The following is a 14,294-nucleotide window of genomic DNA, read 5'->3' as shown; positions in this document are numbered from 1 at the left end:
GCATATATCCAAAGGATTATAAATCATTCTACTATAAAGACACATGTACACACGTATGTTTATTGTGGCACTGTTCACAATAGCAAAAACATGGAACCAACCCAAATGTCCATCAATGATAAGACTGGATAAATAAAATGTAGCACATATACATCATGGAATACAATGCGACCATAAAAAAGGATGAGTTCATGTCCTTTGCAGGGACATGGATGAAGCTGGAAACCATCATTCTCAGCGAACTAATACAAGAACAGAAAACCAAACACTGCATGTTCTCACTCATAAGTGGGAGTTGAACAATGAGAACACATGGACACAGGGAGGGGAACACCACACACTGGGGCCTGTCAGGGGGTGGGGAGCTAGGGGAGGGATAGCATTAGGAGAAATACCTAATGTAGATGACGGGCTGATGTGCACAGGAAACCACCATGGCACGCGTACACCTATGTAACAAAACTGCACGTTCTGCACGTGTATCCCAGAGCTTAAAGTATAATTTTAAAAAAGTAATAATAATGCTAGAAATAAAAAAGAGCACAGGACTGGGATTAACTGCTGTTCTATGTGATCCTTATGGTGTGGAGGGTATGGGTAGGCTCTGAAACCAAGCTGCCTGAGTTTGGGTCCTGGGTCTAACTTTTATCGGCATTGTGACCTTTTACTTGGCTTTGGTTTCCTCATCATTTAAAAAAAAAAAAAAAAATTTTAAACAGAGATGGGGGCCTTGCTATGTTGACCAGGCTGGTCTAAAACTCCTAGTCTCAAGCAATCCTCCCATCTTAGCCTCCCAAAGTGTTAGGATTGCCGGGTGTGAGCCACTGTGCTGAGCCTGGTTTCCTCATCTTAAATCGAATGCAGTGACTCTGCTTAGTACAGCGACTGATGTTGGAAGAACTTAATAAACGGAGATTAATTTTCTCTTTCCTTATGAGTCAATAATCACTAATCTAAGCGGTCCAGAGCCAAATCTTATTGAGTTAAAGAATGTGCATGGCATTGTCCTGATGAAGTTTAAAATCTACTCTGAGGAACTAAGGAACCACTGTTTTTTCACGGAAAAGTCCAATAGAGTTGTTAATAACATGCTAGAATGTGAAGTTAAACAGATTGCAAGAACTAGAGGGTGCTAAGAAGGAAGTGGTTAGTGAGTGGGAGAAGTGGACCACAAAATGGGCCTTTAAAGAGTAAAAGTTGGCCAGCATGGTGGCTCACGACTGTAATGCCACCACTTTGGAAGGCCTAGGTGAGTGCGCCTAGGAGTTCAAGGAGCTCAAGACCAGCCTGGGCAATCTGGCAAGACCTCCCTCTAAAAAAAATTTTTACACTATCTAGCATGGTGGCACACAACTATAGCCCCAGCCACTTTGGAAGCTGAGGCAGGAGGATCGCTTGAGCCCAGAAGGTCGAGGCTGCAGTGAGCTGAGATTGTGCCACTGCATTCCAGCTTGGGTGACAGAGTGAGACCCTGTCTCAAAAATAATAATAGGCAGGGTGCAGTGGCTCACATCTGTAATCCCAGCACTTTGGGAGGCTGAGGCAGGCGGATCACTTAAGGTCAGGAGTTCAAGACCAGCCTGACCAACATGGTGAAACCCCATCTCTACTAAAAATACAAAAATTAGCCAGGCCTGGTGGCGGGCACCTGTAATTCCAGCTACTCAGGAGGCTGAGGCAGGAGAATCACTTGAACCCAGAGGGGTGGAAGTTGCAATGAGCTGAGATTGCATCACTTCACTCCAACCTGGGTGAAAGAGCAAGATTCTGCCTCAAAAAATAATAATAAAAAAATAATAAAAGTTAAACCAGCAAATGACAACACTACTCCCAGAAGGGGAATAGCACGAGTGAAAATAAAGACTGGCATAAGCAGCCTGATACTGAGGGCAGGGGATAAGTGCCCAGGGCAAGTAAGACAGTCATAGAAGGTTTCTACTGAGAAGTATTGGGAACTGTTGCCCCACACTGTGGGTTGAGTAAATGAATCTGATTTGACAGGCAGTAAGGAACTGTCATAGGTTCTTATACAAGGAAGTGATGGGATTTGGGGGTGTGCGATGACGGGAGTATTTAGGAGACTTGGAGAGAATGAACAAGGACTAATCTGAGGGTGACAGTGGAACTGGAGAAGAAGGAACACATTCAAGAGGTTCTACAAATCAAGGGTTGGCAGGATTTCAGGCAGAGGAAAGAACAGAATGTAGCCCTGGAGGAACAGGATAGCAGGGGAAGCCCACCAGGGTTTCCACACAGCCATAGAGCTGAAGTCCCACGGTAAGACTGAATGGGGAAGAGAGGCATCAAGAAAAGAAAATCACTCCGTTAAGGAGAAAAGGAAGAATAGATGGACTTATGTACTCAACAGCAATCTGTTTTCCTGTAAACTCTACTCACTGGTCTTGGTTCTACTAATTGGAACTGCATGAAACAAATCTTTGTCCTTTTCCTTCTTGATAATCTTACACATATTTAAAGACGCTGCATTCCCCACATAAAGTCATCTCCTGTGGTTTAAATCCCATGGTTCAACCACTTATAGCTGTGTGACCTCGGGTAAGTTTTGGTTTCCTCATCTGTATAAGGGGGTGGTAAATAACACTATCCCCCAATGTGAGACTGTTGTGAGGACTAAATGATAGGATGTGCAATTGGTTGGTACAGTTCCAGGCACAGGGTAAATAATCCATGTTTACTATTATGATTGTGGTCATCGCTGATGTCATCAGCAAACTCCTGCAGTCCCTTCAACTGTTCCTCACATGATACCGTTTCAAATCTCTTCTACGATACTCAGTTACTTGAAGTGAGTGTTTGCTTGTCTGGATCCCATTTAAAGTCTGGAACCCAGCACTCAGCCAAAGGTAGTATTGCTTGAGGACAGAGAGATGTTCTAAGTAACACTTCAGCCTAAAATGACATTAGCAGTTTGGTGGCCACATCACAGTGGTGGGTGTCTCTAATCTTTTCCTGCATGTGCACTAAGGCAGATTTTCCCATCCAGGTTGGGCCTTTGCTCATTCCTCCTAAATTCCACAGTGCTGCATTTGGCAAAGAATTCCTGCCTATTAGATGTTTTTGGATCTTGATTCAGTCATCCAGCAAAATTGTTCTTCCTAGTTTCCTGCTCCATATTATTAAAGACTGTAATTACATTTTTTTTGCAATGATTTTTCATGTACCAAAAATAATTTCAGAAATTAATTCTTAAAGCTCCTCTGTGAAATTCTTCGTAGAGGCAGATCGGCACTGTTTTGTTCGTTAGGATATCTTAACCGACAAATAACAAAAACCTAATTTTAATGGATTTAAACAATAAATGGAACTTATTGACTCACATAACCCGAATGTGGACAGGTAGGGTGGGTTTTAGGTATGGTGCAATCAGACCTTTGGCTGCATCTTTCTACGATTCTCTTAGCCCTGCCTTTCCCTCAGTTCCAGCTGTAACCAGGGTGGAGTTCTGATGAAAGCAAAATGGGTACAGCATTCCCAGGCCTCTCTTCCTCAGCCTATATGTTTAAGAGCAATAGCAAAGTCTTCTCTTGCAATCAGTGAGGAGGGTCCTGCATTTCACTCTGAACAGCCAGAACCAATCTGTGGCTATGGCAGTGCTATACATGGAGTGACTTGAGTTACCACTGCCCATCCATGAGTCAATCATGTGGAAAATATCTACTTCTGGACCACAAGCACCCCAAAGAAATACAAGTATATTTCTTTAAAAATACTATAAAATTAGCCAGGGATGGTGGCTCATGCCTGTAACCACAGCACTTTGGGAGGCTGAGGTGGGTGAATCATTTGAGGTCAGGAGTTCAAGACCAGCCTAGCCAACATGGCAAAACCATATCTCTACTAAAAATACAAAAATTAGCTGGGTGTGGTGGCGTGCACCTGTAATCCCAGCTACTTGGGAGGCTGAGGCAGGAGAATCGCTTGAGCCTGGGAAGCGGAGGCTGCAGTGAGCCAAGATTGTATCACTGCACTCTAGCCTGGGCAACAGAGCAAGACTCTGTTTAAAAAAAAACAAAAAACAAAAAAAAAACTAAAAAATTCAGATTTTGCTGTAATTCTGACAGTTCTTCTAATTATTATGACTAAAGTTCTTTAGTCAGAGGTTAGCAAGCTTTTTCCCTAAAGAGCTAGATAATATATGCTGCATACTTTGTAGGCCAAGTGGGAAAATCCAGGTACTACGTGGCTACATTCACAACCATTTAAAACGTAATGATTTTAAAAAGTATATAAACCATTCTTAGCTCAAGGGCTGTAAAAAAGAAAAACAAAACAAACAAACAAAAACCAGATGGATGGCCAGATTTCACTCCTGGGCTGTAGTTTGTCTGTTTGTTTGTTTTGAGACAGTCTTGCTCTGTCACCCAGGCTATAGTGCAGTGGTGTGATCTCTGCTCACTGCAACCTCTACCTCCCAGGCTCAAGTGATTCTCTTGCCACAGCCTCCCAAGTAGTTGGGATTACAGGCATGTGCCACCACACTTGGCTAATTTTTGGATTTTTAGTAGAGATGGGGTTTTACCATGTTGGCCAAGTGGGTCTCGAACTCCCAACCACAGGTGATTGGTCCACCTTGGCCTCCCAATGTGCTGGGATTACAGGCGTGAGCCACCAGACCTGGCTGGCTGTAGTTTGTTTATTCCTACTTTAGAGGAATAAACAAATATTAAGAAGTAGATTAAATAGAAGGATTTGGAATGTTTAAAAAGTCGATAAATTTATTTCCACTTTGGAAAAAATGACATGCAAGGAAATTGTAAAGGATGGTTATGGGTAAGAGAAAATTTAGCAACTTTTGAACTAAACTTATCCTTGCCATAAGAAAAAGACACTTCATTTTTCAAACTAGATTCAAGTTGTGTAGGTTCAAGGTAGTAAATGTTTTAGGCTTTGTGGCCACAGAGGTTCTGTCATAAGTACTCAACTCTTGCTGGAAGATGGCCATGGACAATAGGTAAATGATGAGTGTGGTTGTGTTCCAATACAGTTGTATTTATAAAAACAGGTAATGGGCTGGATTTAGCTCACGGGCCTTAGTTTGCTGATCCTGCTTTATAGTCTCTTCAATACTTCGACTGCAATTTGGTAATACCAACGGAGGGGTGGACAACGGAGGGAGGGTCCCCTCAGCATATTTCAGAGCCTAAAGCACCAGATATACAGTTTCCAGATTATCACTTTTTCTTTTCTTTTTTTGTGTGTGATGGAGTCTCACTCTGTCACCCAGGCTGGAGTGCAGGGGTGCGATCTCAGCTTACTGCAACCTCTGCCTCCTGGGTTCAAGCAATTCTCCTGCCTCAGCCTCCCAAGTAGCTGGGACTACACCCAGCTAATTTTTTTGCATTTTTGGTAGAAATGGGGTTTCACCATGTTGGACAGGCTGGTCTTGAATTTCTAACCTCGGCCTCCCAAAGTGCTGAGATCACAGGTGTGAGTCACTGCATCCAGTCAGATTATCACTTTTTCTTAATTACTAAACTTAAACACTCTACTTAAACAGCTATACAGAAACACTTGAAATTAAAGGACATGGTTTTAAAGGGATGTCTGTAAGATCAAAATTTTAAGAAAGTCCTCCAAGGTACTTAATAGTGTTGGCTTGGGCACAAGACTAAAATACACACACACACACACACACACACACACACAACCTTGGCACCTTTTTCAATAATCACTAACTGGTTATTACTAAAGTTCTATATATATATATATACACGATTAGATATATTGCTTTGTCGCTATCCACGTTAGCTTAACTTAGTTAACCTTAAATTCCCTTAGCTTAAGAGTAAAGGCTCATGGTTTCATACTCCCCTTAACATTCAAAGCCCCACAGTTTCAAGGCACTGCATGTGAAAAGCCCTTGCAACTTGTCAGTGCTGCATCTGGGAGGACTTTGTTCAGTACAGGGAGCAGTGGCTGTGACTGGCCTCTTCTGCAGCGTGCTACTGTGGTAACCAGTGCAATGCAGGGTTCCATCTCTTCTTTCCATTCTGAATGCCCTGGTGCCATGCTCCCCTCACCTTACGCTCGAACTGCTGCAACCGCTTCCCAATGGCTTCCTTTGTCCCAGGCTCTCCTCTCCCCATTCGTCCTTCACATAACTGACAGCGAAAGTCACCTCTCAGTGGTGCACCTTTATTTAAACAATGGACCCACATGCCTGGGAGTGGCATTGAAGGCCATCTGTCGTGTGTCCCTAACTTCCCTTCCAGACACGCTGCTCAGCACTATGGCTTGCAGCCTCAGGATGCCTCCTGCCACTGCCACGTCAAATCCCACCTCTGGCTTATGCTCCTCCTTTAGCCAAGAACACAGTGCTCCATCCCTCATGAAAATCAACCTTCAAAATGTACCCCCAAATCCCAACTACTCTAGGAATTTTCCCTTGATCCTCAAGTCAGAATTAGCTGCTCTGACCTCTAAACTCTCAGGATACCTTCTTTCAGTTCCCCTTTCACTCCTCCAGCATTCGAGTTCATCTTTGAACAGTGCTTCGAGACCTCGTGTGTGCATTCAAAGCACTTGGAGATCTTATAAAAATGCAGATTCTAATTTGGTAAGTCTGGGGACTGAGGTTCTGCATTTCTAACAGACTCCCAGAGGATGCTGATGCTGCTGGTCCAGGGAACATACTTGAGAAGCAAGGCCTGACATGCTGGTAAGCTCCTCAGGGACAGGGTCAACTCCTCTATCTTCCAAACTCTCAGCACAGGGCATTGCTTACCAGGAAATGCTTATCGGACAGAAACAAGAAAGGCCTCTACAAAATCAGGCCAATGTCTTGTCTTTTCCAAATGGAAAGTTTCTCAGCCACATTGCTCTTAATTTCTTAAAAGAATAATGACTTCATTGTTTTTGAAAAAAATGATATATTTATTATTTTTAAAGGCCATTATAATAAAGTACAAAGAAGATTTTTAAAAAATTATCCAGGATCCCACCACCCAGAAATAAACATCATAATATGTGGTCAGCATCATTCCAGACATATTTCTGCATATGTTCAAAGGAAAAGATAGAAGAATGAAAGAACAGAAGGTCAGGAGGGAGGGCAGGTAAATGTATACATATAAACGGTATCATACCATACATGATATTGTAGTGAAAAAGCATTAAGTATAAATTTTGCTTGAACTTAACAGAGAAACAGAAATTGAGGTGAAACTGAAGGAACTGTAGAACTTCAGATGAATGGGTCTTCACAAAGAAATAATAGTTTCTAAAAGATCTCTCTAAAGTTAAGAAAAAAGCAATGAAAAACATTAGGATGCTGAAATCATTATTTTTTCAAGTATATAATTCAATTTCAGACTTTAGCTACTGACAAATCTATTCCCCATTATGAAAATAAAGAAATCAGTACTCACACTTCCTCCCAAGTACTGGTTTTGGTCATTTATATTACTACCACATAGTCAAGGTTTCTTTTCCATAACCAGAGTTGTTTAGTTTTAATCCAATACGAAAACAAAATCATTACTGTACTCACCATGAATGCTCTTACCATAGCTTCTTCATTTCTAGGTTTTGAATTTTGACTCATCATTTTGTTGTCTACAAGTTTTCTGGAAAGTGCATGAGTAGTATATTCCCTCAGTTCATTCATATTGAAAATGTCTATCTGTTGCCTCTGTACAATTTGACTGGCAATACAATTCTTCAGTTACCCCTTATTATACTCAGGACTTCATAGACATTACTGCCTTCTGGCCCTGAGTGATTCTTTAAGAAAACCAGGGGCCAGCCTGCCGCCTTCTCCTTTTATGTGACTCATTTGTTCAGCCAGGATGGCCATAGGAAACTTTCTTCATTTGCCCGCCCAATCAACAATTATTCACTGAGTGTGTACTATGTACTGGGTAGTGTTCTAGTGCTGAGCACTGGTGGAAATGTCTTAGTGTGGATTATTCCATATCAAATTTTCTTAGAATACCATGTGTCCATTTGAGCTTCAGATTTAAGTATTTGTTCTAGAAAGTTTTCTTCTATTATGTCTTAATATTTTTCTTCTTTCTGCTCTGATCTCTTCCATTCTTCATGAGTTGTTGTGAATATTAAATGACTTAATATATGTAAAGCACTTAGAAAAGTGTCTGACAATTCACAGTAAGATAGTGTTAGCAGAGGAAGTGAAGGAAGAGAATTATCTTCTTCAGGAAAACAAGTTTCATTCTTCTGTCTCTATCTCAACAATCATTTTCATAGCTTTATTATTATTCATTTCTTTTTGTATAATTTCTTCTAGCCTGTCCACCATGTCCTATTGTATTTTCAGCTGTTATATTCTAATTTTTTATTCCTAATGTGGCTTTCCTCTTGATACATTTTTCTTTCACTTCTTTTTTGCGTACTGTAAGCTTATTTTTCATCTCCTTATGTGGGCTCATAATCTATAATTTAAATTCTTATAACCCAAAGAACAGTGTTTTCTTTTTTTTTTTTTTTTTTTTTTGAGATGGAGTCTCACTCTGTCACCCAGGCTGGAGTGCAGTGGCGTGATCTCGGCTCACTGCAAGCTTTGCCTCCAGGGTTCACACCATTCTCCTGCCTCAACCTCCCAAGTAGCTGGGACTACAGGCGCCCGTCACTATGCCTGGCTAATTTTTTTGTATTTTTGGTAGAGACGGGGTTTCACTGTATTAGCCAGGATGGTCTCGATTTCCTGACCTCATGATCCACCCACCTCGGCCGCCCAAAGTGTTGGGATTACAGGTGTGAGCCACCACACCTGGACCTTTTTTTTTTTTTTAAAGAGAATGATCACGTTCTCTATAATTTCTCTGAGACTGTGGAAAATTGTTTGTTTTTGGAGGGTAATACCTTCTGTGACCTGCTTCTTCATTTGTCTTTTGCTATGTTCCTTATACATCTAAGTTGGAGTCCGACGCTGATTCCTCTCTTAATAGTATTCATCTTTAAACAGAGCCATTTATTTATTGACACTGAATAAGATCCATAGAAAGCGCGAACGACGGTATTCTGTAGCTTAAACTGTGGTTCGTTTTCTTAAACTTGCAATCACCAAATCCATTACCTTTGCTGACCTGGGAGTGTATGTTCCCTTGGTTTGTGTGGAGCAGGTTGCTGTGATGCACGGAAAAGCCCTTTCACATGCTGGGTTCCTTAAATTCTAATGTATCAAGCCCCTCCCCCCAAACACACACACACACACACACACACACACACACACACACACAAACTAGCTGGCTCACATGTAACCAGGAGTGTCTGTCATCCTCAGCTCCATCCTCCCCCTCACTTCATGATCTGGATCTTGAATGGAGTCCTTACACAGGGCATACTCCCTCCTCCCACAGCCTGCCCACATCGTTAGATCTCATCTCTTTAATTAAATATTGAGTACACCTTTCTAAATTAAGAGACTCACTTTTAGTAAAATCTGTTTCTTGCTCAAGGTCTGAGAAGGTATGTGTCTACTTTCAAATTACCCCTTGTTATCATCTAGATTTCTTAGGGTCTGAAAGGCTAACTAGATTCTTATGAATGCAATGGTCCAAGTGACAAAACCTAATCTAAAGTATCACAAACTCTCCCGGAAGGAAGGAAGGAAGGAAGGAAGGAGGGGAGAAGAGAGAGAGAAGAAAAGAAGAAAGAAAAAGAAAGAGAAAGAAGAGAGAACGAGAGAGAGAAAGAGAGAAAGAGAGAACGAGAGAAAGAGAGAAAGAAAGAAAGAAAGAAAGAAAGAAGAAAGAAAGAAAGAAAGAAAGAAAGAAAGAAAGAAAGAAAGAAAGAAAGAAAGAAAGAAAGAAAGAAAGAAAGACAGCCACGGTGGCTCATGCCTGTAATCGCAGCACTTTGGGAAGCTGAGGTGGGCAGATCACAAGGTCAGGAGATCAAGACCATCCTGGCCAACATGGTGAAACCCCATCTCTACTAAAAATACAAAAATTAGTTTGGCGTGGTGGTGCATGCCTGTAATCCCATCTACTCGGCAGGCTGAGGCAGGAGAATTGCTTGAACCAAGGAGGCGGAGGTTGCAGTGAGCCAAGATTGTGCCACTGCACGCCATCCTGGCAACAGAGCTAGACTCCGTTAAAAAAAAAAAAAAAAAAAGGAAGGAAGGAAGGTAGGAAGGAAGGAGAGAGAAGAAAAGAAAAAGAAAAGAAGGAAGGAGAGAGAAAAAGGAACATATTGGCTCACAAAATAGTATTCTACAATGTTGATGTGGTGACTTCAGGCACAGCTGGATCTAGAGGTTTATATATCATCCTTGAACTTGATCATTATATTCATTCTTTGGTTTTTTTTGTTTATATACCACTTCCCTCTCAGAACCTCTCTCCATAAGGCTGTGGAAAGGCCACTGTCAGCTCCAAGACCACATCATCTTTATAGTTTGTAACCTGGAGAAAGAGCACTTTCCCCAAAGGCCTTGGTGAAAGTCCCATTGAGGAATGCAACCAGCCTGGCTTGGATCATGTGCCCATCTCTGAATCAACTGCTGTAGCTGGGGTTGGAACTCTCATTAGCCAGCCCTGGGCCACATAACCATCCCTGGGAGGGACACAGGGAAGACAGGGCTAGCCTTTCTCCAAATATGGGTTGAGCAGGATTTATTACACAATGCAAGAAGGCCTGTTTGTCAGGCAGACCAACAAACATCAAGCTCATACTGCAGTGTAAAGTTTGCTTCATGTTGTGTAGTTCAGGGTCGTAGCCATTTTTTTGTTTCACTGATGAAATTTACTTCTCTGTTTTTCATTCTTTGCTGCTTTCATTGAATTACTAGAGAATGCCTTTGTGCCTTTAACCAGAAGCCCTCTTTTCTTATTTTTTATTCCAACAATACTAAGAGCACTTGATAGTTTATTAGTAAGGCTTTCAAGCCTTAGTCATCATTCCACAACCTACAGTGAGGGCTAGAAGGAGATGGCCGTAAAAGAGCAGAGTTATTTCCATTTTATACATTAGAAAACTGAGCCCCTGAAAGTGTTAACAGACTTGCCACATACAGCTAAATCAAGTGGCTGAAAGAGAATCAAACCTAAGTCCAGAGATTCTGGCTCCTCAGGAAGAGTCCCTGACTCTCCACAACAGTTGGCTGCTCTTGGGCTTTCCTCCTAAAGATCACATTTCCAAAACATGACAGTTTGAACATTTACACAGAAAGCCTTAAAAGATTTTTAAAGCAGGTAAAGAGATTCATCTGCTTTGAAGGAGATTCCATGGATGGATGGATGGATGGATGGATGGATGGATGGATGGATGGATGGAGGGATGGATGGATGGATGGATGGATGGATGGATAGATGGGTAGGTGGATAGGTGGATAGGTGAATGAATAGATGGGTGAATGGATAAATGGGTGGATGGATAGGGTGATGGGTGAATGGGTGCATGGATAGGTGAATGGGTGGATGAATGGGTAGATGGGTATATGGATGTATGAATGGATGGATGGATGAATGGATGGGTGGATAGGTGGATGGATGGGTGGATAGGTGGATGGATGGGTGAATGGGTGGATGGATGTGGAGATATATGGATGGGTGAATGGGTAGATAGATGGATGGGTGGATAGGTGGATGGATGGGTGAATGGGTTGGATAGATGGGTAAATATATAGATGAGTGGATGGATGGATGGATGGATGGATGGATGGATGGATGGATGGATGGATAGATGGATGAATGATGGATGGGTGCGTAGGTAGACGGATGGATGGGTGGATGGGTAGGCAGATGAGTGGATGAGTAGATGGGTGAATGGGTGGATAGATAGGTGGATGGGTGGATGAATGGGTGTGTGGGTGAATGTATGGGTAGATATGTCAGTGGGTGGATGGGTGGATGAATGGATGGAGCATACACACATTTTGTTAATGGCGGCTGCATTACTTTCAATCCATATAGTAATACAAAGCAAGTGATGGTGAAGTATTGCTGAGGAGCAAGTCTGCCAGACCTTAAATGAATCCCTAAATGGGCATATGGAGACTACTATAACTGGCACGAGGTTTGAGGATGGCATTCCATACGTGCTTGAGAGTGTGTTCTCTTTTGTAAAGTTAAATAGTCCTCTAAAATATTGTTTACAATGATACTTTGCTTAGCAAATCCTTTTTCCACCATAACCAGCATAAAGTTGAACTCCAGTCCATCCCATATCTGAATTATCCATATTTTAAATGAGAGTATACAATTACTGCAGTTTCATGGAAATAAAATGCTCCTTCCTCTCCCAGCCAGACACACACACACCACCCAGGTGGCCACTCTCACACTGGACAAGCCTGCAAGGTCCCCACACTAGGAGTGTGTCCTCACCCACTCTGTCCCCTTTCCACGGTCTACTTACACACTCCTCAACCCTCCCTGCTCCTGCCAGCCCAGCTCACTGACAAGAGTCTTCCTTTTCACTTTATGGTCTAAAGATGAAAAAAAGTTAATTGAGGGTAGGGCTCTAGCATCAAAACTGGGAATAGTCCATTGCATAGCAAAGATTGTTTCTTGGAATTAGTCACTTAAATGTTTACAAGAAACAATTATCAAGTGTCCCAGACTGATTCACTAATGTCATTAATGAAAGAATTGCTAAGAGTTTCCATTTTCTGGTTTGTTTTAATCCTACTATATAAACTTTTTTCTTTTTTGGCACCACTCCAACAAAATTCCACCCAATGATTAAAGGAGGTAAAGATTCATAAAGCAAAAATGTTACTGAAAATTAACCTTGCCAGGGTACATTGCAAACCCAACTTAGACACAATCCTTATATGACACAAAAGCCGTCCTAACAAAACACAAAGAAAACAATTAGTGCTGTTGCCAGTGCCTCATAATTTTGGACAGTGAGGAAGAAGTGCTAACTGATTTGTCTTTTGCTGTTTGTGGGATAAAACATGTAACTGAAAATGCCCCTGAAGTTCCAGAATGAGGAAGACATAATGAACTCTGGCTTTCCAGATTATTCTGCCACATCTGAAGGTTTGCAAATAAACAAATTAAATAGCTCTTGTCTGGTTTTTCTAGTCAACTTTCATTACTGTAAGGATGGATGCAGCAAGATAAATGTTTCCTTTTTACTTAAATACTGAAAGAAACACAAGTTTTCCTGATGCCTTTTATGTTTAAGCTCTGAGGTCCACAGCCTATTCTTATTCACCAACTGGAAACGATTTGTCTGCAATGGCCAGTTTGATGTTTTCTACTCAACTCCCAAAGTCCCAATTTGAAGTCGTTCTCTTCCACTTAAGGAGACATTTCATTTTTCCTTTAATTTAAAAAAATGTTCTGAATGCAAAACGACATTACAAGGACTACTAGGTTGCTTAATATAAATTCCGTGTGTGTGACACTCTTCAGGCTGTGTCAGCAGACAAAGTCGGTTCAGCTAAACAAGCTGCCAAGCAGCCACTTGGGGGAAAAGTTTTGAGCATGCTACATGTGTCCAAGCCAAAATCAGACTCGAAATCTAACGTGAGGGTAAGAAATACTTAATCTTAAAATGGCTCATGGAATTTAATCTTGTTAAGCAAATCTGAACTGGGCAGTTATCCATGATGACCCAATGGAAAGTCCTAGAAAAAAATATCTTAAACTGAGTGACCTGTCCAGTTCAAGACATTCTGCCTCTCTTAGCATCATTACTGGCTGGGACTGGAAAACAGAGCCTGTTCTCTCCACTCTTTCCCCCATTCCAGCCACCAATTATTCAAGGTTTCTTCAATAAAACACCAGGGTAAGAATTCACAGTCCAAACAGCAAGCATTTCTCCACAGATCCTTAATATGGTAGGAAGATTGATTCTCAAGGAAACCCTATCTAGGAACATGGTATGAAATAAAGTAATTCCCAATCATTCATTTATGAGGGACTAACGGAGGGATCTCACAGATAACTGAAATCTATAGGACTCTTCTGTTTTAGCCATTAGTTTGCAAAATAGATATTTAATCCAAGATCTACTGAAGAATAAAATAAGTGTCCACTCTTGAGGAGTTAAGGACAGTGAACTAACCCAAAGGGAGACAATAGGAGATTCCAGGCCATGCAAGAATCCCAAATAACACACAAATGGAATGATTATCTCTCAAGGGATGGCTAGAATAGTCCAACTAAATCTTATTCTGATAGTCCTACAGAAGCAGCACTGTGACAGTCATGAATAAAGGTTTTCTTGAGCATTACATGAGAAATGATATAAAATCAACTCGATTTGGCCATGAGAAGCAGTCTCTCCTATTCATGTACCCTTAACATAAAATTTGCTTATATAAAAGAGAAAAAGCAAACCAATCATCTATATAAGAT

At 41.4% G+C, this 14,294-nt stretch overlaps 1 protein-coding gene across 1 annotated transcript in view; it reads right to left on the bottom strand.

Moving 5' to 3' along the window:
• ARMC2 (armadillo repeat containing 2) overlaps nt 1-14,294 on the bottom strand; it is a 126,825-nt gene that overhangs the window by 83,028 nt on the left and 29,503 nt on the right. The gene's annotated exons all lie outside the window — the stretch shown is intronic.

The sequence above is a fragment of the Mandrillus leucophaeus genome, unplaced genomic scaffold, assembly GCF_000951045.1.
Source record: "Mandrillus leucophaeus isolate KB7577 unplaced genomic scaffold, Mleu.le_1.0 Scaffold160, whole genome shotgun sequence".
NCBI lineage: Eukaryota > Metazoa > Chordata > Mammalia > Primates > Cercopithecidae > Mandrillus > Mandrillus leucophaeus.
This window is presented reverse-complemented; position numbering and strand designations above follow the sequence as displayed.